The sequence below is a fragment of the Peromyscus maniculatus genome, chromosome 1, assembly GCF_049852395.1.
Source record: "Peromyscus maniculatus bairdii isolate BWxNUB_F1_BW_parent chromosome 1, HU_Pman_BW_mat_3.1, whole genome shotgun sequence".
NCBI lineage: Eukaryota > Metazoa > Chordata > Mammalia > Rodentia > Cricetidae > Peromyscus > Peromyscus maniculatus.
The window spans coordinates 40,206,288-40,231,800 of record NC_134852.1 but is presented as its reverse complement, the minus strand read 5'-3'; the positions used below and the strand labels follow the sequence as shown (position 1 = coordinate 40,231,800).

The 25,513-nt window shown below is 41.0% G+C and overlaps 1 long non-coding RNA gene and 1 pseudogene across 1 annotated transcript; both read left to right on the top strand.

Moving 5' to 3' along the window:
• The first annotated feature begins 16,227 nt into the window (after positions 1-16,227).
• LOC143269549 (uncharacterized protein C2orf78 homolog pseudogene) lies at positions 16,228-17,190 on the top strand (annotated as a pseudogene).
• Positions 17,191-20,745: 3,555 nt separating this feature from the next.
• On the top strand, positions 20,746-23,459 carry LOC143274339 (uncharacterized). Its single transcript, XR_013052947.1, has 2 exons — positions 20,746-21,795; positions 22,708-23,459. It is a non-coding gene; the product is annotated as an uncharacterized LOC143274339 (long non-coding RNA).
• The last annotated feature ends 2,054 nt before the right edge of the window (positions 23,460-25,513 follow it).

The following is a 25,513-nucleotide window of genomic DNA, read 5'->3' as shown; positions in this document are numbered from 1 at the left end:
TGGGACATTTTTCTAGATGATTTCTCCTTTTTCTTCAGATGTCTCATTTGTCCAGTGTTCTTCAGATTCCTTGGCCTTCATTCTCCTGAAAGACAAAAACAAAAATGCTTCCCCAAGCCTAACTTTGGAGAGGTTCCCTTTTGGCAAGTTATAGCTGATTTAAATAACAAAAAAGCATTTGTTAGTGGTATAAGTTAGTTTAAATTGGATGGTCATGCTGGTTGCTGAACTGTCACCTCTTCTAATTAAAAGGTCTCTCTTATTCAAATTGAACCCATATCAATTTTGATGGTATCCCCAGTTTATCTTCTCCTATAGAAACAAAAGCAAAACCTCGTTCCCAACATAACACATATCCTGGTTTCCATTCTGAGGTTAGCACATCCTTAAAGTATACAGGCTGATTTAATTCTGCAGTTTTTTCTATTATCCAACGTCTCTCTTCAGCTGTTGTTCCTTTCTCATTAGCACTGAGAAAACTCAAAGTTAATACAGCATTATGTAATCTATTTTGGGGGGTTTTGGTTACCCATTTCTGTTTATTTAGCATATCCTTTAGAGTTCTATTTGATCTTTCTAAAACTGCTTGGCCTGTAGGATTATGTGGTATAACTGTAATATGCTTTATATTGTAATAAACAAAAAAAGTTTCATTTTACGAGAGACATATGCTAGAACATTGTCAGTTTTAATTTGTGCAGGTATACCTGTGATGGCCATTACTTCTAGCAAATGAGTGATTACAGAGTCATCATTTTCAGAACTGAAAACATTTCCCCACTGAAATCCTGAATAAGTAGCAATGGTATAGTGTACATATTTAGTTTTCCAAATTTTGTAAAATGAAACACATCCATCTGCCAGATTTCATTCCTCTGAGTACCCTTTGAGTTACATCCTGCTGGTAGCATTTTTCATATTAAAGCAATTCACACAAAGCTGTATTTGTATTGAATCCTTCTCAATAACATTACAATTTCCTTAGCTTGTTGCCATGTTATTGACATGAGTTTTTTTTATGAAATTTTGAAGCCTCCAGCACATTTCTTATCAATAATTTATCAGTCTTTTTCATTACTTTGTGCTAGAGGGCCTGGCAGACCCATATGGATCAGATGTGAGCTATATATAAGGGATGCTTCCTATTCCTCATTGTATCTTGTAACCGAATAGGGAAGTTAATTCTGAACTTTGTACTTTTCACTTAGTAGGAATCTGTCTTCAGAGAGTGCCATTTTTCAACCCATACAGGATACCATCTTTCAAGTTATTTAACTTACATTTACTTTTCTTGGAGATGCTGCCCCAAAAAATATTTTATTATATTTGTTTGTTATATTTTGAAAGCTTTTTCTTTTGTAAAGAGGGAGAGAAAGGTAGCACATACTGAGAAATGAGGACTTGGAAAATAATTGGAAGGAGTATGGGGTGCGGTAACTAAGTTCAGTATATGTGGTTAGAGGAAACAAGGTCATTGTTACACTGAAAGAAAAATAATATGCAAATATTAAAAACTAAAAAACAGCCTGGTGGTGGTGGCACACGCCTTTAATCCCAGCACTCAGGAGGCAGAGGCAGGCAGATCTCTGTGAGTTCGAGGCCAGCCTGGGCTACCAAGTGAGCTCCAAGAAAGGCGCAAAGCTACGCAGAGAAATGCTGTCTCGAAAATCCAAAAAAATAAAAAACCCCAAAACAAAAAACCCTAAAAAACACAGAAACGGTGAGAATTAAACATAGAACACAGTTCTATCTATCTATCTATCTATCTATCTATCTATCTATCTATCTATCTATCTACTTGTCTATCTATCTCTCATTTTCTCTCCACTCTCAGAATTCAAATGACACAGGCCCTATCATGTTCTACTCGTTTGGTTCTAAGCTACTATAAGAGGACAATTTTTTTTCTGATGGATCTACAAACAAAAGCCTGGATGAACCTTCCAACTTTCAGTCATTGCCAATTGGAATGTGTCACATTATCTGACAAGTGGTCAGTCATGAAGGAAACTGCAAGAGTGAAAGGCAAAGGCAGCCTACTGGCCTATGAAAAAGGATAGTCTTATTGCAGAGCTTTGCCAAGCAATCCAAAATATGATACAATCTACATGGAGAAAAAGTTCTACAGTAGTAGCTCAGTGTAAAAATGGTCCCAATGGAAAGTTATGACAGCTCATGTGAATGCAGCAGGATAACTAAACAGGATCCAGGGTCATTTTCAATGAGGACTGACAGACACTGTCATAGTAGTGCTTTATGAGGTAGTTATAATAAGAAATGTATATAAATGTACACTATATCCATGCCATAAGACAGTCTAGGAACCTACCAATGAATGACCAAAAGGGATAACAATCTAAATCAAAATGAGGAAATACACAAGATTTCCCCATATTTCATAAAAATTTTGCATTCCTGTCTGTAGAGATACACTGAGATGGGTAATGGGTTGTTCTATTTTTTTTCAAATATACAGGGAAATTGTAGAGCCTAAAACCATGGCTCTAAAAGCAGAGCCAAAAGCTTAAAAAGGGCCAATAAAAGAAACAGACAATAGCCCTGAAACCTGAGCCAACCAATCCCTTATGAAGAAAACCAATACCTGAGCACAAAATATAATACATCTCCAGGTTTGCCCAAACTCAAGGATTGGAATCTGAGCAATTCTTACCCTGAAAAGGTTTACCCTGGAAAAGCTCCCCCACTAAGACGCTCTATTACATAAGCCCTGTGTATGTTCAGTTGGGAAATGCCTTGTTCCACTCTGTTAGAGGAAGCAACCTTCCTGGATTCTTCCCTACCAATAAATCTCTTGAATGAGGCTTAGGCAAGACCTTCTTTTGTCAGAAGGCAGCAGAGCAGACAGGGAACATTAGGCACAGCGGAGCAGAGCAGAGCAGAACTGTAACTTTTGCTGGGGAAATCTTCCCCTAACAAAGCAGAGTTGTTGCATTTGGGAAAACTTTAACTGGAACAGATGTAAGCTGCTAGCTTATTGACTTTGTGCTATTCCTTGGCTCTCAACTGCCAGGATCACTTTCCATCAAGCGGCAATACTTACAAAAGCACCTACATTGCTTTTTTTCATGTAACCCACCGCCACATACCAACAAATGCCTTCCTGCTCCAGGTGTTTCATTTCTATTTAGCCTTTTCTCAGAAAAAAAGCATGGCAGGGAATGCTAGAGCCCAGGATTCTGCAGAGACTGTTGCCAGGAGGAAGAAGGTTCAGTAACTGTCACACTCATTATACTTGTGGATGAAGAGGGAAGGCGGCCAGACTCAATGACTAACCTGTCCAACCAATCCCATCTGTTAGCTTAGAATCTGACCTTCCCATTGGCTGCTGCCCTGCTTATGACATCATTCTCCCTCCAACCCTACCACCACCTGGTAGAGTCTTGGGGTTGCCATGGAGATGCCTGTAAACAAATTTGGATCATCACAGGTCACCTGTGACCAGTGACCAGTAAGTGCTGTCTGATACCGGACACCCTTGCCACTCAGGTCAGATGATCAGACAAGGATAAACAATTCTCTTCCTCCAATGTACTGTGGATTGCTAATACTATCCCTCCAACCATGGCAGGTAAGGAAAGACATTTTAAAACATTAAAAAAGATCACTTTTCCCTTATTTTTACTATACCTTTAAATTTTTGTTTAATGGGTATATTAATGATGCTGATAGAGATATATGGAATTGAATGTCACATTTAGATCTGGTTCTTAGTGGGGTTAGAATACATGGAAATAAAGAAGGCACACTGCAGAGATGACCCTGGATGTACACTAAGGTAGTTTGGATCAAATGTTACAGATAACCACAGAGTAAATAAAAAGGCACAAGACATTATCATATCCCAAGTCATTATTAGGCAGCCACACTGTTGAGATCAGTCTAGGTAAAGGTTTCCTGTCACATATAGAAAACAATATCCAGCTCTAGTCCCTGGCTCTTACACTCTATCCAGCCCATCTTCCACAGCATTCTCCTCATCTTTTGGTAGGGTTGGATGTTATCAACATGGGCTGGCTACTCCACAGTCAGTTGTTCTCTGGACAAGAACTGACACACCAGTGTGTGCAGGGATTCTCACAAGGATTCCCAACCAGGAGAGTTACTAGAAATTAACAATTACTGAGGAAGTGTTCCTTGAAGAATCAATTTAACCAACTATTAAATTAAGAAATAATCTTATTCAGAGATGAACTCCACAATACATTTGTAGTCCCAAGACATCACATGAAACACAGGCAATCAACATGAAATGTTATCAGCAGGTTTTATTTGTGTAGTCATATATGCATATGAGCTGAATGGTTATATAAGACCATTCACAGTAAGAGGTAATGACTTACACAAAAAGTAGTGGGGAATAGGGGAAGCTAGATGATGAAGGGATTCTTAGCTAAATACAGTTCTTATCTATGAAATTCCTGATACATCACTTCATTGAGAAAGTTCAGAGTAGAGCCAAGCCTGGTGGACATGAAAAGAACCTAAAATGCCAGCACTCTGATACAGAGGCTGGCCAGTCTGTGTGATTTCAAGGCCAGACTGATCTAGGTAGAGACTCTCTCTCTCTCCATAGAGGAATATTTGCACACAACAGGACAAAGGCACAGGCATGAGAAGCTGTCTAAGTTTCTCCTACTTTAAACACTTCTGTTCTGGGATGCAGATATGAGGCAGTGCCACAGCAAGAATCAGAACAAGACAAAGCAGGGCAAAGACGGGTGTTGTCTAGGTCACAGCAAGGGTCAACATGGATCAATTAGGAAGTCCAGGTCCACATAGGAAGAATAGGCAGCTCATGAAATGAGTGTCATCCTAACCATTACCAAGAACCATTCTGAAAGATTTGTTTGGGATTTGTGATGGAACATAGATCTCAGACTTTCTCAGACGGTACAAACTGATGATAACAGCTCACCACAGGAAAGTAGAAGGATTCCTTCTCACCACTCTTCCCATTTTCCTCTTGATTCCTAAAGAAAATTTCCAAAGTGCACCTTTCTTTGGGACAGAATGTGCTCTGCAGCCCTCTGCGCCTGTGCTAGGGAAGGCCACCCCCTTACAAGGAAGTGTGTGCAAGTTCTCCAGAGTCTCCACCCCAGCTGTGAGTTCAGCATGGCTCCTGCCATCAGATTCCAGCACTTGTTGCCAGCAGCTCATGGACAGTGCCTACCCCTACCTACCAGCTGGCACAACCATGGTGACTGCGCTGACTGACCAGGACCAGAGCTCTGCATCAGCACTCTTCTATCCAGGTGTTCTCCAGTGGGATCCCATGGGAAACACTGACTGGAGGAAGGAGCTGTGCTCCAGGATTTCACTGTAACTGTCATTGACCAGAATACCACATTCTCCTCCTTGTCTAGGAAAGCCCAGGGTGATAATATTTTAGATCCCAATGCTTTAGTCCTCTCCTATCCAACACTGTCTACCAGCCTTATTCAGGCCACACCACCACAGTTGCCAAATCAAGGACACAGCCTGGCACCTACCTACCAGGAAGGATACAGCCTGGGCCCTCTGATACCTGGAGAACTCGGGCAGTGCCTGCAGGCCTGTGGCTCTGTGTCCTACTCTGGGGGTCAGGCCTCTGCCCTGCAATCAGAGATGGTGATGATGCCAAAGGAGATTCAGTCAATGAATGTCCAAACACCCTTCTCCACCTCTGCTATCTACTATCCCACACCTGCTCAAGACATGCCAGACACCAGTCTTCAAGTTGAGTAGAGCCAGGAGGGAGGACTGAGATCAGCACTCAAAGCAGACACAGCTCAAACTTTCAGGAGTGGATGTCCTCACGGAGGAAAAATGGGAGTCCTGAGAGCTCAGCCTTGGCCTGGCTCACCATCCCCATCTTCAGTCTCTATGATGACTGACAATGCAGGGCAATGAGTGGCATCCATCCTCCATTAAGACATGTCCAAGAACACCACCACAGGCACACACGTCCATGACCTAGCTAATCAGTCCCATGCACCGTTACACAGCAATCACCTGCGGGAAGCCTTCCTTGGCAGTGGATGGGTTCTTCAGAGAATGTAAGGAGTCAGCAGGGAAGGAAGTGAGGCAGGCCATGGTGATCAAGAGAATCTTGTAGCCTGACTAACTAGCAGCCAGAGTGTTTTTCTTTATTTATACAGAATTTAGTTGGCAGACATTCATGATGTTCCATAACATAGATCATATCAGTTTTGGCTTTGGACATGAGTTTCACTTCCTTTTGTCCATCTTTTGGTCATCATTAGTAAACTATGACAGAACAGAGTTATTATTTCCAATCATTTTCCCTCAAGTTTTGACATCATTAATAAACAGAGTAATGATTCTTACTCTTTAGTCCCATAACCCTATTTTTATCATCTATAGGCATATGACAGCCTGTGCTCAGGCCCGTTGCTTTGGTTACTTCAAGTACACTAAACCAATACAAAATCCGCAACCATCCTGGGCATTTTGTCATGTCCCAAGCAATGTATTATTAACTCTTACTGGTCAGAGTGCCCAGGATAAATCCTCAGGCTAAAGATGTTGCAGTTATTATTCAAATTGTGACATAATACAATCAATGTTCACATTTATCTCCTTATAGAATTTGTCTATATGTTTAATCTTGGCATTCTGTTGTTCCTTGGTCATGTGACATTATAGTGGCTCCACATTAGCTAACTTCTAAGAAAGGAGGTTGTAACACGTCATACTTTCATCATCTTTCCACTGCATAATTCGCTCATCAATATGTGTATATGTAGGACAGAGTTATACGCCACATAATTGAGTGTACTGTGGGAAGAGCCTTGTAATCTGAACTGTGGACAATTCCTCTAGCCTACCGAATCTTGTTGACCTTTTTAATTTTACTTTGTTTTGAATATCTTGTCCCTGTGTAAGTCCAGGGACAGATGTTTCAAGAATATCTAATAGCCTCATGAAGAAACCTCTGGCATCTTTATGTGTCACAACATCCAAGGTGTAAAGGAAGACCTTCAAGTAGATAAGGCTATCTCCCTCAAAGTGTGTCGGGGAAAATAGTATGTTCAGGACTTTGCTGGGTAAGCTTAGAAGCAGCATTCCTGGGAGAAGGCATAAATGATTAAAAAGTAATTTTCCATCAATCTAACATCCTCAAATTGTACGAATATAAAAAGTGTCCCAAGTATGTAACAGGTGAAAACCAAAGGTGGCATGGCAGCCATCATGTGGCTCAGCTTTGCTGGATCTTTGTCAAGCAGCAGTTCTGGTTTTATAACTTCTGACATTCCATTCAGATATGGCTGTGTTAATCACCTACTTCCTAATCTATTGCTCAGTGCTTTAGAGGACACCAAGGCATTTCTATTTGGTAGACCTTTATATTCTATGTGCTGAATTCTCACTTTAGAGCAGTGCAACTCCAAATCTGTCTTAGAGGAAGTATTGTACCCAGATTCCAAGTGCTGGCCCTCCCGTTCTCTTACAAACATAAGTGCATTGATTGTCCAGTATACCCGTGTACCAGTGTACAACTGCTAAGTTGGGTAGAGCTTCTCTTTGTCTCTCCTTTCTCTCTGTCTCTCTCACTTTCATTGTCTCTGTCTCTCTAACTCTCTGTCTCTCTTATTTTCTTTTCTGTTCTGTTCTGTTCTTTTGCAATGGTTACTCAGAGGTGAGCCAAGTCTATGCATGATTATTAGGATATGTTTTCTACTACACAGTCACGAACAAACCTAACATTTTACCTTCTTAACCAGATTTTCATATCATTAAAATAAGACTGTGAAATGTAGAGCTGGAAGAAATTCAAGGTTGTTGAGAAGATTGCCTTGCAGGAGTGAGAAACGGGGATTGGATACCTGAACCCATTTAGAAAATCAGGCAACTGGGGGCATTGGAGTAATGCCAAGAGTTGGAAGACACAAGCAAGTTCTTGAAAATTATGGACCAGACAACCTACCTGATAGCAAACTTCCATGGAAATGAAGATCACTCTTTCAAAGATAAAGGGAAAGGAAAGGGAGGACCACACCTCAAGGGATTTCTGTCACTTCCCCATGATCACTATACATGCACACAACACACAAACACTGAGGAAAACACAAACATCTGAGAAATTATGATATCACATTGTTACCAGAAATAACAGAATGGTCAGAAGTCTCCCAACAGAGGTGGTGGCTGTGCTACTCAAGCAGAGCTCATAGGGATGCCACTCCACTGGGGTCTGAGTACTGAGGAACACTGAAAAGTGGGGAGCACCTCACTTACCAGGCACTGACTTCTTCCTTGACTCTTTTTCAGTGGTGAAAATGGAGACAACCCTGGGATTGACAGCTGCAGGCCAGACACTCTGTCTGCTGCAGAGTCCAGACCTCTGCAATGCCTGCACGCAGGATGTCTAGAAGTCACCACCTATCCATGGGCACTGGTCATTAACTGCCCCCATAGACAGTCCTTCAGAATTCTTGCCCTTGCCTCCTGCTCCAATCTTGGAACAAACAGAGAATAACAACTTGGATTTGATGACACATGATCTATCAACTCCTCTGGATGCCTATGAGGGCATAAAAGAAAACCAAGACCCATCACTTCTCCCTTTAGCACATGCCAACATGCAGCAGGCCCTGAACTACCCTGATTCAGGGAGCCTAAAACAGAAGCTTTCTCCTGACAATGCCACCTTGGGAAGCAGAAGCCTTGATCAGGATGAGCCTGGGCTGCTGCAGAGTGTGATGGGCTCCAGCATGGACTTTGCAGACATGACTACACTTGTGGCAGATATTCACCTTCCCCGACACTTCAACTCAATCACTGATATGAACCCATTCCAAGATCCCACAGCAACCCAATCCAAAGACATCAGCAGGGATCAGGTCCAGGAAAGCTCCAACAACCTCAGTGTACCCGTGGACCAAGTGAGAAAGAATGGCCAGAAAGCCTTTGAGATGCTAGATGGGTCTCTTCAGGACAGAATCCAGCTCCAGGACCGGGTGAAGGGAGAAGAGGCTGTGGGCAGTGCTGGGTCCAGTGAAGGGGCTATAGACAACATGCCTAAGCACTTGGAGGGCAAAGCCCAGTAAGCCACACCTGGCATGCCCAGCAGAGCTAGGGCTCAGAGGAAAGACAAGACAGAGGACCAGAGAAAACAACTCCAATAAAACAGAGGAACTTAAGCAGTCAAGTAACAGAGTCAAAGCAGAAGAAAATACCACCAAGCCAAAGAACCAGAGGAAGAGGAATCCAACCAAGCTCAGCCACAACAGCTTTAAAAAGCCTCGAACTCAATTCGGAATGCACATGCTAGAATCCGTGCAAGTCTTTCACCCACTGGGGAAGAAGAGTGAGAAGAAAACTGGCATCTCTTCCTCCCGGGCTCAGCTAAACTTCAGTAGCAATAAAGATTCCAGAATATGCTCAGTCACTTCATCACTTCTGGATGTGCCATGTGATGGCTGAGGTCCTGGTAAGACCCAGGGCTTTGCTTAGAGACTAGAGAGCAATGTTCACGGAGGGGGGTGTCCATCTCCATCCCAGTATGAGCTGCCCCCACCTGGCAAGGTCAAGTTAGTACCTCTGCATTTTCCAGCCCTGGACAAGCCTCAAGCCAGACTGGTTTCTAGAAAGCCTCTCTCCCTGGCTTCACACAGGGCCCTTGCAGTGTACCCTGTGAGACCTCATTCTGACTCAGCTCAGTCTTCCACACTCAAGCCATCTAAACCAGCTCCTGCCAGCACTTCTTTGATGGACTATGACAAGCCAGTTCTGACTATTGCTACCAGTGCCGCACGAGATAACATAACCAACCCCATCCAGTCTTGCACTGGGCCTCAGCAAGCTGTCCATAGGCCAGTATCCTACATCATCTCACCCTTCACTACAGAGGGAGCTTGCCTCTGCTGACAAGAATAAGGCCCCATCACCTCACAAACCTCAAATCCAAAATCTGCTGCAAGACTTCAGCCAACAACCAATTCCATGGAGGAATGTCCACATTCCAGGGTCAGTCATCTCACAGCCCATCACAGAAGAGCAGAGGCCAGAGAGGAAGGCCATGAAGAGGCAGGCTCAACAGGAGAGAGAGAATGCCGCCAAGTATACCTCTCTGGGAAACCCGCAGCTCTTCCTTCAGAGTCAGAAGTATATGGAAATTTCCAGATATTATGACTATGTTATGTAAGAGCTGGCCTAGTCTTTGGAACACAGTACTATTCAACATAGACAAGGTTAGATATAGACACTGATATATATGTATACATTGGATTTAAAGACTTGGATATATGTGTACATATGTAGTTACATATAGAATTAAGGAGATTAATATGTTCATCCCAGGATTTATATATAAATGTTCAGACATAGTTATGTGTTATATATATATATATATAACTTCAAATATTATAAATATTTGAAGGCTCTAAAAGTGACTGGAGAAACTAAAGTCAGTTATATTTCATCCATGAATAATTACATATAGAGAGATTTGATGGTTTCTTCATACCTTAGCTATTATTCATTTATGTTGACAAAGTGGATATGTTTACCATAAATAAACACTGCCCACATCATATGCTATAAGTCAGTGATAGTGTTTATTTAAAATAAAAGTATCTAGTCAAAATCTATAGTGCAATTAAATTCATTCTCCTTGACTTTCATTTTTCACTATACTGGTTTGGTAGGTTTCCTATAGTGTATACTGTATAGTGAACATATACCTGTTCTTGTCACACTTACTCCCATTCTGAAACACTTACTCCAGCCCTTTAATCACTATTGGTCTGGGAATGAGCACCTCCAGGAATTTCATGAAATGAGATACAGGATTCCATGTATACACTATTAAGCTCCCTACTTAAAGAGAAAATATACAATGTAGACTATCTTCCTGAGATTCATTTCATTTGATTACTATTTTTACCTTAAGTTGTATCCATCTTTGAAATTATCCATTTAATATTTTAATTCCTTGTGTGTGTGTGTGTGTGTGTGTGTGTGTGTGTGTGTGTGTGTGTGTGTTGTCCACCCAAAATCCTGTAGAACTCATATTTGAGGTGCCCACAGAGGCCAGAAGAGGGCATCAGATCTCTGAGTTCTGAAATGAAGAGAGATTGAAAGCCACCAGGAGTCAAGCCTGTGGACTCTGCAAGATTAGCAAGTGTTCTTATCTACTGAGCCATCTCATGAGTCTGAGTTGAATCCACATAGTGCAAACAACATAACTTCATTTTCCCTATGGCTGAAAAAACTTCACATTCTATGAACAACCCATTTTCTTCACCCATGGCAATGTTGTTGGACACCATGCTTGGTTCCCATATACTCTTGAAACGGTGCTGCAGTCAACACTGATGGGTAAGTACGTCTCTAATATATTGAGTTCTTTGGAAAGGCATATATGAATCACGTGGTGATCCAGGATATGGTTTTTGGCATATCCTCCACACTGAAATCTAATCAGGCTCAAAAATTTTTCATCCTCTCCAGCATTGTATAGCATTCCTTTATGTGAACTTTCTCAGTGGTGGCTATCATTTCTTTTCTAGTTGGCGTTGCATGGCATCTAGGAGGTTCACTAAGAATTTACTTTATTCCTTCTCTATATGAATATTTATATGTGAAAGGCAAAGGCAGCCTACTGGCCTATGAAAAAAGGACAGTCTTATTGCAGAGTTTTTCCAAGCACTACAAAACATGAAACAATCTGGCGGAGAAACAGTCCTACTGAGCTGGACATGTACCTACATGCTATAGCAGTAGCTGAGTGTAAAAGATTTCTGGAGGGAAAGTTCTGACATCTCATGTGAATGTGGGAGGAGAGCTAAACAGGCATCCATGTCATTTTCAATGAGGACTGACAGACATTGTCATACTAGGGCTTTTTGAGGCAGTTAGAATAAGAAATGCATATAAATGCACAGTACAACCATACCATAATACAGTCTATAAACCTACGAGTGAAAGCCTGAAAAGGATAACAATCTAAACCAAAATGAGAAAATATACAAGATTTCCCCATATTTTAACAAAATTTTGCATTCTTGTTTGTGAAGATTCACTGAGATGGGAAATGGGTTGTTCTTTTTTTCAAATATAGAGCGAAACTGTAGGATAAAAAAGCCAGCCAAAGAAACACACAGTGACCCTGAAACTTTGTTTCTTTTGCTCTGAAAGCAGAGCCTGAAGGTTAAAAGGGCCAGGAAAAGAAACACACTTTGGCCCTGAAATCAGAGTCAAAGGAATATACCCTGCCCCTGGCACACTCAGCACAAAAATCAACCAATCCCTGAGTAATACAATAAACCAATCCCTGAGCATAAAATGTAATGAATCTCTGAGTTTGTCCAAACTCAGGGATTAGATTCTGAGCAATTCTCACCCTGAAAAGCTTGACCCTGGAAAAACTCCTCTATTAAGAAGCCCCTACATAAGCCCTGTACATGTTGAGTTGGGAACTGCCTTTTTCCATTCTGGCAGAGGCAGTCACCCTCCTGGATTCTTTCCTCCCAATATATCTCTTAAGTGAGGCTTGGGTGAGAATTTCTTTGTCAGAATGAAACAGAGCAGAGAAGTAATACGAGCCAGAGAGAAGCAGAACAGAGCAGAGCTGCCACAATTTCTCTGGAGAAACGTTTCCCTAACAGCAGAGTTGTTACATTGGGGAAAGCTTTCCCTGGAGCAGGGATGTAAGCTGCTATGCTTAAGTTGATTTTGTGCTATTCCTGGGCTCTCAACTGCCAGGATCCCTTTCCAACAAGCTGCAACACTTAGAAAAACATCACTTTGCTTTTTCATATAACCCACTACCACACACCAACAAACGCCTTCATTCCCCAGGTATTCCAGTCTTGATGTAGCCTTTTCTTAGAAAGAAGCATCACAGAGAATACTAGAAGCCCAGGATTCTACAGAGACTGTTGGAGAAAACAGGAGGAAGAATCTTTAGTAACTGTCATACTCGTACTTGTAGATGAACAGAGATGGTAGCCAGACTCAATGAATAACAAACAACCTAAATACTATAAGAAGGGAGGCAAGATACAAAGAATGCCCATGTATCTGAAACCAGAGCGAGATACACAGCGAGTTCCTGTATAAAAGGGGCTACAGAGACTTGCCTATCTCAGGAAAACAAAAGACCAGAAGGAGAGAAAACATCCAGAGCTAGACAAGTCTGGGCAGCAAAGAGCAACAAGTTTGAAAGAGGTAACATATGCAGCCAGGCTCACCATCATCCCATCAAGTGCTTGCTTCTGCCAGCAGCATCTAATTAGAAGAATCTTCACGATGAACAAAGACCACTGCTTCTCGAAGTTCACCATGATACTGCCCACCACTGTAAGGATACGGATTCACCCTAGTCTAAGAATGGACCCCTACCAAAAAGGGATGAAAAGCAGAGAAGGGATATGTGAGTACTGCTTGGACCAACACAGATTAACGAAGGCATCTGAGAGAAGAAACCCAAAGAGAAGATTCTTGGAGTTCATCATCCAAGGTGCTCTCAATACACTCAACTCTGTCCTTTAACACAGTCACAATGGAGCCCTTTGATCTCTTCCTTTCATCATAGAAGCTGACAGCTCATAAATAAGATCAACTAAAATGGTTTCTCACCCGGGGTCCCCCCACTCAAATGTTCCTCTCCTTCCAGTTCTAGCCTACTAACTATATGTACAGTGTATGATGATGAGACACTTTCGGCTGGAAGGTGACACCTCATAGGAACAATAGACACAGCTTCATCGATGAACGTTATAAGAAGCTCTGCCATTATCCTGGACTAAACCTCCTGAGAGGGTAACTCCCATGCCAGGATTGCCTCCTTTCACTAGCACACACCTCAGGCTCCATGGCTACTGTTGGCCTCCTGGCATCCTCTCCAACCAATCCCATTTGTTAGCTCAGAATCTGACCTTCCCATTGGCTGCTGCCCTGTTTATGACATCATTCTCCCTCCAAACCTACCACCACCTGGTAGGGTCTTGGGGTTGCCATAGAGATGCCTGTAAACAAATTTGGATCATCACAGGTCACCTGTGACAGTGACCAGTAAGTGCTGTCTGATACCAGACACACTTGCCACTCAGGTCAGATGATCATACAAGGACTAACAATTCTCTTGCTCCATTGTACTGTGGATTGCTTATATTCTCCCTCCGACCAAGGCAGGTAAAGAAAGAAACTTTCAAACATTTCTTTTGATCACTTCTCCCCTTATTTTTACTATTCTTTTAAATCTTTGTTTAGTGGGGATACCATTGATGCTGATAGAGATATCCTGAGTTGAATGTCACATTTAGGTTTGATTCTGACTAGGTATGTGAGCTTGAAAAGACAGATTACTTGGCAGTATTTTTTATCAACCTTCAGGGAGATGAGAGTGTCACTAAGCTCTGGGCACTTTACTGTTGAGTATTAAGAGGAAAGTGAACAGGAAACATATCAGGTCCTTCTTGAGGATGCTAAACTCAACAGACACAGGAACATGAACAAGATAAGCAGAGATCTAGCACTCTCTAACAAGAATGGGACAGACTCCCTCCATTGCTGTTTCCCCTTATTGTTTCAAGTTCAGGGCTTCTCTAAAAGTAATGTTCACACCAGGAATGGTGACACACACTCGTAATCACAGCATGTAGAGCTTGAAGGGATGAAGTTCAGTTTAAGGGTAACTTGGTCTACACTGGCCTGTCTCCACACTCACCAATTAAATATTAAAAATAGACAAAGAAAATGGCTGCCATATTTTAGAGTTACTTGGACTTCACTAGATTAAAAAAGGAAACTTGGAGAGACTTAGAGGGCTGTGGGTTCTGAGCAGGCAATTATTGTAGTGGAAGTTATATTCAGGTAGTTACATGTAAGACAGACCCACAGGAAATGGGGGAAGAAGAAAATAAAGTACAAGGGTTTAGAAAATATAGACTTAGAAGAAGGCACACTGTAGAGTTGACACTGGAGGCACACTAAGGTATTTGGAACAGAATGTTGCAGACAACCACAGATGTTAAATCAAAATAACACAAGGCATTGTATACATTACATATTAAATATATATGAATAAATATATACATATATATACATATACATACATACATATATATACATATACACACACACACACACACATATATATATATATATATATATATATATATATATATATATATATATATGATAGTATTATTTCCCAAGCCATGTATAGGCAGCCACACTGTTAAGATTAGTCTGAAAAATGTTCCATGTCAATTACAAAACAATATCCTGCTCTGTTTCCTAACATCCAGCCCAATTCTGCAACATTTCCAGTGTCCTGTAGGCACTGGTGGGTGTTGGATATTGACAACTGGGCCTGGGCACTCCCAAATCAGTTGTAGGCTGCACAACAGACAATGGACTTGTCATTGTGTGGTGGCAATTGTCACAAGGATTCCTAACTAGAAGAGTTATAAGAAATCCACAGTTACTGAGTAACCTGTACAGAAACATAACCAACAGTTAAATTGGAAAATAATCTTATTCAGAATGAACCCTACAATCCATTAGCAATATCAAGAAGTCATACTACACAGGTACAAACAACAAGAAATTTTATCAGTTGGTTGTATTCATGAACTCATGTACACATATGTCTTTAAGGGTTATATAAATAGCAAGGGGTTATTAATTATAAAGGGCTTGGGATGGGAATAGGATGAGTTAGAGAAGGAAGAGATTCTTAGCTAAATACAGTACTTATCTATGAAATTCCTGATACATCATTATATTAATAAAGATCAGAGTAGAAACAAATCTGGTAGACAGGGCAAGGAACAATGACATCTGGATTCTGGAGGCAGAGGCAGGCCAATCTGTGTGATTGCCAAGGACAGACTAATCTGGGTAGAGAGACCTTTTCTCTTTACATAGAGAAAGATCTGCATAGAACAGGACAAAGGCACAGGCATGAGAAGCTGTCTAAGGTTCTTCTCTCTTTAAACACTTCTGTTCTGGGACACAGGTGTGACATAGTGCCACAGCAGGTACAAGAATAAGACAAACAGAGAAAAGAAGGGTGTTGTCTAGGTCAGAGCAAGGGTCAATGTGGATCACCTAGGAAGTCCATGCCCACACAGGAAGAACAGGCATCTCATCAAATGAGTGCCATCCTATCCATTACCAAGAATCATTCTGAACCATTTGTTTGGGATATGTGAGGGAAAATAGGTCTCAGTCTCTCCCAGACAGTACAAACTGATGATAACAGCTCACCACAGAAAACTAAAAGGTTTCCCTCTCACCATTCTTCCCATTTTCCTCTTGCTTCCTACAGAAAATTTCCAAAGTGCACCTTTCTTTGGAACAGAATGTGCTCTGCAGCCCTCTGTGCCTGAGCTGAGGAATGCGATGCGCTTAGCAGGAAATGTGTACAACTTCTCCAGGGTCTCCACCCCAGTTGTGAGTGCAGCATGGCTCCTGCCATCAGACTCCACAACTTGTTTCCAGCAGCTCATGGACAGTGCCTACCCCTACCTACCAGCTGGCACAACCATGGTGACTGCGTTGACTGACCAGGGCCAGATCTCTGCCTCAACACTCTCCTAGCCAGGTGTTCTCCAGTGGGATCCCACAGAAAACACTGACCACAGGGGAGCTGCACTCCAGGACTTCACTGTAACTGTCATTGACCAGAATACCACATTCTCCTTCTTGTCTAGGACAGCCCAGGGTGATAATATTTTAGATCCCAATGCCTTAGTCCTTTCCTATCCAACACTGTCTGCCAACCTTGTTCAGGCCATACCACGACATGTGCCAAATCAAGGATAAAGGCTGGCACCTTCCTACCAGGAGGGGAGCCAGGTCTATTACAATGACCTCAACAGCCTGGGCCCTCTGATGCCTGGAGAACTCAGGCAGTGCCTGCAGCCCTGTGGCTCTGTGTCCTACTCTGGGGGTCAGGCCTCTGCTCTACAACCAGGGATGCTGATGGTGCTTAAGGAGATTGTAGATGAAATTCTAAATGGTCTTAGCAAATATAAATACAGAGCCAAATACAGAGTTAAAAGCCCAAAAGATCATAGCCTTTAGCTTAATACTCATTGTCCTTCCTGAGAGAGAGACCTTCTTGTGTCATCTTTTTATTGCCTTTCTTTTCTGCCTTCTCATTGGTTCTACACAAAACCACATGATTTTCTCATCACTGCCTGTCTATACAGACCTCCGGGTCTCTATGGTTGGTACCACAATTAAAACTGCAGGTCACCTTGCTTTGGATGTGTACTTGACCACAGAGATTCTGCCTGCCATGTGATTGATTAAGGGTGGGTGCTACTACCACCTGACTCCCACTTGTGGCTCGCTCTGACTTCTGATCTTCAGGCAACTTTATTAACATACAAATAAAATCACATTTCAGCACAAATAAAATATCACCATAGGTCATTTTCTTATATTTTCCTTCTCTTGTTGCCAAGCGATGGAAAAATCTTTTTTCAAACCCTTGCTATTGACATGGTGTTTTTTAATGAAATTATAAGACTTCTAGCACATTTTGTACCAATAGCTGATGAATTTCATCATTCCCTTGTGCTACAAGGCCTGGTAGACCCGAATGGGATCTAATATGCATTATATATAAGAGATGATTTCTATTTCTGATTCTTTCTTTCTTTCTTTCTTTCTTTCTTTCTTTCTTTCTTTCTTTCTTTCTTTCTTTCTTTTCTTTTCTTTTCTTTTTTTTTTTGGTTTTTTTGAGACAGGGTTTCTCTGGGTAGCTTTGTGCCTTTTCCTGGAACTCACTTGGTAGCCCAGGCTGGCCTCAAACTCACAGAGATCCACCTGGCTCTGCCTCCCAAGTGCTGGGATTAAAGACATGTGTCATCACTGCCTGGCTCTGATTATTTCTTGTAGCTGAATAAGTAACAAAATCAATTCTGTATCATCTGGAATAAATTCAACAGTTTCAATATGTAAAACAACTCTTTCTGCATATTGAGAGTCACTAACTATATTAAAAGGTTCTGGAAAATCTAATAATACCATGAGAATAGAATATAATTCAAACTTTTGAACAGAATTATAAGGGTTTTGAGCCACTTTATTCTAATTTCCTGACATAAAACCATCATTTTCTGATTTGTTCACATCAGTATAGAATGTAAGGACTCTAAAAATTGGTGTTCCCCATATAGTGTGAGGAAAGATCCAGTGAGTTCTCTTTATAAACTGAATTCTCTTGCTTTTCGGATATCTGTTGCTAATCTCTCCCTCGAAATTACTGCAAGCTCTTTTCCAATGTTCATTTTCTTCCCATAAAGAGGAAATTTCAGCATTAGTCAAAGGTACTACAATTTCTGTTGGGTCTATTCCTGCTAATTGATCAAGTCTCAATTTTCTTTTTAGAATCAACTCAGACACCTTTTCCACATAGGTCTTAAATTTTTTACTCTGTTTTTGTGGTAAAAATATCCATTCTAAGAAATCTTCTGTCCACATTAAAATTCCTGAAGGGAAATGTGTAGAAGGTAAAATAACCAGAATACAATCAAGCTCTGGATCACCTTTGTAAGGTTTGAAACAAATTACTCAGTTCTTAGTCATTAATCCAGTTGTGGGTTGTAACCAATTAATGTCTCTCAGCAATTTTTGAAAGTCATTAAGAATCTGCAATTGATCTCTTCTGAGTTGTAACTTTTGGGGTTGAATTTTTGTAAACTCATTTTATATCCCCTCTGAGAATTTCCCAACTGAGGAAAAGGATTACCTTGTCTGTCCCTTGTTGATCTACATTCATTGGTCCAATGTTTACCCTTACCATGCCTTCTGCATACTCCAGAGGTAAGGGGCATTCTGTTGCCATTGTTCCTTGAAGAAACATTGTTTCTATGAATGCCCTGTTTACAGTCCCTTTTCAAATGTCCTTGCTTTCCATATACAAAACATCCTATCCACATACCATCACAACCAAGACACTCAACATTAATCTTGTCTCTACTCCAATCCTCCAAGGGTGCAGATCTTGCTTTAATAGCCTGATATTTAATTGACTTACAGGTGATTCAGTCAAAGAATGTATTGGGGAACACCTTAAACCTGAGATTATTTAATAACCAATTCTAAACAGAGCCAAAACCAGGTTCCTGCTTCTTGTCTCATATGGGCAGCTAGATGCCTCAAAACACAGGTTTGAACACTGGCGGGTTCCTGGTGTGTGCATTTGACAAGCAGTATGGCAGAAATGAGGCGTCTGCCAGTGGCACATTAAGCTGTGTCTTTACTATTATTTAAAAAAAAAATTTAAAAAAAAAAAGGTTTCTGGGCTACGCGCTACTTTGATAAAAGCTTAGACCCACTTTTTCTGAGACTTGATGACTCACAGAACTGGCAGAAAACGCCATGTTGGTAAGCTGAAATGGGCGGAGCCAGCAGCCATAGCACCGCCGTTTCAGTCTTAGAATGGTGCAGTTTAAAGCAACAGATTCACAATACGTAGGCTTGAAAGAGACAAAAAAAAAAAAAGATAAATTAATATAAAAAAGCCACGTAAAGATGAATATTACACAGACAATCTGGATTGTGTTGTCTTTGGGATTTTTAACTGCAAAAAAACATTTTATCAGAAAAGATGTTGAATTAAACCAATATATATATTTTTAAAGGTACCTTAACTTCAAAATTTGGATTTAAGGATATGTTGCTTTGGAAAAAGGTTCTGCTTTTGTTTCCACAGAAAGCCAGAGGCTGTGGATTTGTTCCAGATTAAGGTACATCAGGTTTCACCAGTCAAGACCCCCTGAAAGGTCTCCGATGACACCATGGCCCAGATGATGCAACATCCAGAGCGGTTTCAAGGCAAATGGTTCACACGATACAGCCTCACGGACTACCCCATAGGCCTAAAATTTTCTTTGCATTCCCATAAGATACAGCTCCCCCCTCCACCAGGAAGTAGTAAGAGATGCTGTGCCCAAATTCCCAAATATACCAAGCTGGCTTTAGAGGTGGAATTGGCTCACTCCCCCTCTAAACCCAGACATATTGCTTTAAAAAAAATGGTTAAGAGATTCTTGTGTCCCAAATCAGAAGAGCCCTCTGGTGTGGGACAGAGAAAAACCAATATTTTTATTTAAAACAAGTTGATTATAAATGTGATCTCTTTCTAAAAAAGAAAAGGGGATATGATATAGATATATAGGAGGATATGGAGATGATAAGATAAAAGGGTAGATTAATGAACCTACTTTTAAAGAACAACTTGTTTAAAATGTTTTACATTGGTATAGATTTTAGTTTATGTTTAAAATGTTTTACATGGGCATAAATTTTAGTTTATTGATACAAACTTGAAGTTAATTTTGTTATACTGTATATATATATATATATATATATATATATATGTATGTATATATATATATTTCTATTCTTGTTTGAGGTATTATGTTTATGTAACTCATTTAAAATTGTAATGGATAATTAAAAATAGATTAATAATTAGTCATCTATGATAATCATATCTATAGCCATGTTAGTTAAGTCTTCTAGGTATACATAGATATATTTCAGATAGATAGGTAATCTTCAAACACTTCATAGACCTAGAGAATATGGAATTTAAATAACTTAGAATTCTGTTGACGTGAGACACAATTGCTCCTGGCTGCACCAATTGATCCCTAGAGAATGTTGGGCTTCTAAGACATTTCCATTTGGATGTTTGTCTTTTTGGCACAAAATGGCCTACTGGGCAAAGAACTGCCCTTGCCTTGATGGCTGACAGTACAAATATAATGCTGTCCTTTCTGGACAAGCGGGGCACAAGGAAAGCGACCACTGTACTCTGCCAAGACAGGGTAAGATGGTCTCTCAGAATTCCTGCTTCTAAAAATGGTCTGTCAGATACGCTAGGCCTGTAGCCAATTTAAATGCACCAACAATGCTGAGAAACATTAGGTGACTGTCCAGGCTGCCAGCTGTCTTGGTCTACTTTTGCCAGATTCCTGAAAGTTGCTTGCATCCATCTACCATTTCTCAGGTACCATTATGTTCCTTCTCAGGTCTTTGATGTGGTTGAAAACTAGATAATTGTAATTTCCTCAGTTATGATAAAAGATAAGTTAGATATAAAACCTTAAACTCACAAATATAAGATAGATAGGACATCTTCTTTAATATTGTAACTATAATTCTTGCTCAGTAATTGTTTTGTTATATGTAATTTTACCATGTTAAAGTTAAAACCTTCCTTTTTAAAAAAAGAAAAAAAAGGGGAAGTGCTGTGGATATTACTCTATATAAATAAAACACTGATGGCCAGTGACCAGGCAAAAAGTAGGTTGCCAGGCAGGAAGTAGGTGGGACAAGGAGAGAGAAGAATTCTGGGAAACGGAAGGCTGACGGGGGAGACACTGCAGCCACCGCCAGGAGAAGCAGCATGTAAAGACACCGGTAAGCCACCAGCCACGTGGCAAGGTATAGATTTATAGAAATGGGTTAATTTAAGATATAAGAACAGTTAGCAAGAAGCAAGGACACCACCACAGACACACATGTCACTGACCTAGCTAATCAGTCCCATGCACCATTACACAGCAATCGCCTCCTTCCTAACCTATTCCTTGGGGCTGTAGAGGACACCAAGGCCTTTCTGTTTGGTAACACTTTATTTTCTCTCACATGAATTCTGACTCTAGAGCAATGCAACTCCAAATCTATCCTAGAAGAAGTATTACTTGCACATTCCAAGAGCTGGACCTGCTGTTCTCTTACAAGCATAAGTGCATTGAGAGTCCAATATACCCAGTGTACCAGTGTACATCTGCTAAGGTGGGCAAAGGTTCTCTCTCTCTCTCTCTCTTGTCTCACTTCACAATCTCTGTTTCTCTCTGTCTCCAGTGTACAATTGCTAAGTTGGGCAAATATTTTCTCTCTCTTCTCCCTCTACCATTCACCATGCATCCTCTCTCTCTCTCTCTCTCTCTCTCTCTCTCTCTCTCTCTCTCTCCCTCTCCCTCTCCCTCTCCCTCTCCCTCTCCCTCTCCCTCTCCTCTCCCTCTCCCTCTCCCTCTCTCTCTCCCTCTCCCTCTCCCTGCATTTTCTTTTGAATGTTATTCAGAGGTGAGCCAAGGAAATACATGATCACTAGGATATGTTCTAAACTACAAAGATAAACCAAGCTAAAGATTTCACCTTTTTAAACCAATTTTCACATCACTAATAACAAGACTGTGAAATGTGGAGGTAAAGGAAATTCAAGGTTGTTGAAAAGATTGCCTTGCAGGAGTGAGAAACTGGGTTTGGATACCTGAACCCATTTAGAAAGTCAGGCAACTGGGGGCATTTGAGTAATGCCAAGAGTTGGAAGACAAGCAAATTCTTGAAAATTATGGACCAGACAACCTACCTGATAGCAAACTTCCATGGAAATGAGAGTCACTCTTTCAAAGACAAAGGGAAAGGAAAAGGAAGACCACACCCCAAGGGAATTCTGTCAACTCCCCATGATCACTATGCATGCACATGACACACAAACACCGAGGAAAACACAAACATCTGAGAAATCATGATATCACATGGTTACCAGAAATAAGAGAGTGGTCAAAGTCTCCCAACAGAGATGCTGCCTGTGCTACTCAAGCAGAGCTCATAGGAATGCCTTCCCCACTGCTGTAGGGGTCTGAGTACTGAGGAGCACTGAAAAGTGGGGAGCACCTCACTACTTCTCTGACTCTTTTTCAGTGGTCAAAATGGAGACATCCCTGGAATTCACAACTTCAGGCCAGACATTTCATCTGCTACAGAGTCCAGAACTCTTCAATGCCTGCTCCAAGGATGTCCAGATGAAGACACCAGCTGTTCATGTGGACTGGTCATTAACTGCCCCCAGCGACAGTCCTTCAGAATTCCTGTCCTTGCCTCCTGCTCCAATCTTAGAACAAACAGAGAATAATGACTTGGATTTAATGGCAGCCTCTCTATCGACTTCTTGGATGTTGCTCTGCTGGCAAGAACAAGGACCCATTACCTACCAAACCTCCAATCCAATAAGACTTCAGCTGCCAACCAATTCCATGGAGGAATGTCCACATTGCAGGGCCAGTCATCTCACAGTCCATCACAGAAGAGCAGAGGCCAGAGAGGGAGGCCATGAAGAGGAGGGCTCAACAGGAGAGAGAGAATGCCGCCAAGTACATGTCTCTGGGAAAACTGCAGCTTTACTTCAGAGGGAGAAGGATATGGAAATTTCCAGATATTATGGCTATGCAATGTAAGAGCAGGCCAGGTTATTACAGCAAAATGCTTTTCAATGTGGATAAGAAGAGGTATAAATACAAATACACATGTATATAAGGAGTATAACAACTTAAATGAAATTTATAAATACATAGGTCCAAATGTAGTAATACAGATGACTATGTAGATATTGATGGAAATACAAAGTGTTTATATTCACATATATTTGAGTACTTAGTAAAACTCCCTAAAATGTCTTAAGTCTATTATTTCATCTGTGAGTAAGGTGACTTTCAATATTTATCTTAACTTTGATAATTTAATTTTTACATATTCCAAGTACAATATCATATTCTATATGAAATAAAACTCACAAAAATACTTTTTAAATATTAAATCAATTACATGCTGTAGTTGTATTAAAATTATTATCCTGGAGTTTTTCATTCACAGGACATGGTATGTCTTGAAGCACCTACTGAGTATTGAGCACACTTCCTCTTTGACCACAGTCTGACCATTTCTCACCTCTCCCTACAGCACTTAGACATCATTTTTCTGGTACAGACTTTGCCTCTAATTTCATGAAACACATACATAGGATTTCATTTATGTAAATATAATCTAGGAACCACATATGAAAGAAAACATGGACAGTTTACCGAGCCTGGTTAATTTATATGATAATCTGCACAGATTTTCCTTCACAAAGCATAGTTTCATTCATTTTATGAATTAATAATTTTCCACTGTTTTAATTCATCACATTTTCTTTATACCTTTCTCTGTTTTTGACACTCAGGCTATTTCCCTAATGTTGTTGCTGTGGACTGTTGCAAAGCCTAATTTTGGTGTCAACTTGAATACATGTGGAATTAGTTGACTGTGTACACCTGTGAGGGATTTTTCATTATTAAAAAAATTATTAAGTCATCTGAAGTAGAAATATCCAACTTTAATCCATATCTTTTGAGATGGGAAGATCTGCCTTTAGTTTGGGCCACACCTTCCGGTGGCAGCCTATATAAAGGACATGGAAGAAGGAAGCTCTTTGCTCTTTGCTTGCTTGCCCTTGCTCTTGCTAGCATGTCCTTCCTTGACTGGCATTAGATCTTACTTCTTCTTTGGGATTCCAGAGTATGCTAAAGACCAGCTGAGATATCCAGCTTCATGGACTGAACCACTACTCCACTCTTGGACTTTCAGTTGGTAGATATTCATTGTTGGACTAAGCAAACCATAGCCTGTAAGCCATTCTAGTAAATCCCCTTTATGTAGAGAGAGAGATGGATAGATTGAATGATTCTATCAGTTAGTGCTGTGGGATGTTCTGTATGTCCTGTGGGAGCCCTTCTTGGGTTCTTTGTGGCGTTACCCAGCAGGTCCGCATAGAGGATGATTAGGACCATGGGCCTGAGTGCAGGTGTCTGAGATGGTCTGCACTTGGCTGTGCTGGGGGATGGTCTGTATGTCAAGTTGTTCTGATTGATCAATAAATAAAACCTGATCGGCTGTGGCTAGGCAGGAAGGATAGGCGGGACTAACAGAGAGGAGAAATAAAAGGACAGGAAGGCAGAAGGACTGGCTGCAGCCGCCGCCATGACCAGCAGCATGTGAAGTCACTGGGAAGCCACCAGCCACGTGGCAAGGTATAGATTTATGGAAATGGATTAATTTAAGATAAAAGAACAGTTAGCAAGAAGGCTGCCACGGCCATACAGTTTGTAAGCAATATAAGTCTCTGTGTTTACTTGGTTGGGTCTGAGCGGCTGTGAGACTGGCGGGTGACAAAGATTTGTCCTGACTGTGGGCAAGGCGGAAAACTCTAGCGACAAGTTCTGTTCCTCTAGAAAACCCTGGCTAGTATAATTCTGCTGTAATCAATATTGATGCGCAGATATGTCCCTAATATAATGAGTTGAACTCCTTCTCGTAAATACCCAGAAATAGTATAACTGGGTCATGTGGAAGATTTGTTTTTAATTTTTTTAAGAACCTCCATTGTGATTCTGTTGTGTGGCGATTCTAGAAATGAGCACATGTGAACACTCTTATGGCTGAATAGAAAGTCTGTATTTCTGGCCAGCAGCTGCATGAGAAACTTGCACAAATCATGCAGCCCCGAGCCTCACTGCCTCTGGTCTTTTAAGCACAAAAACCATGTCCTGGCTTGACAAGCTTTAGTGAGCAAGAACAATTAGCAAGACACAGAACTACAGAAGCCACAAAAAGGCAAGGCTAGTACATTTATGGGTTTTCCTGGATCCTGGAGCTATTATTGGCTTTGTCTTTCATGGATTAGGTCTTTGTT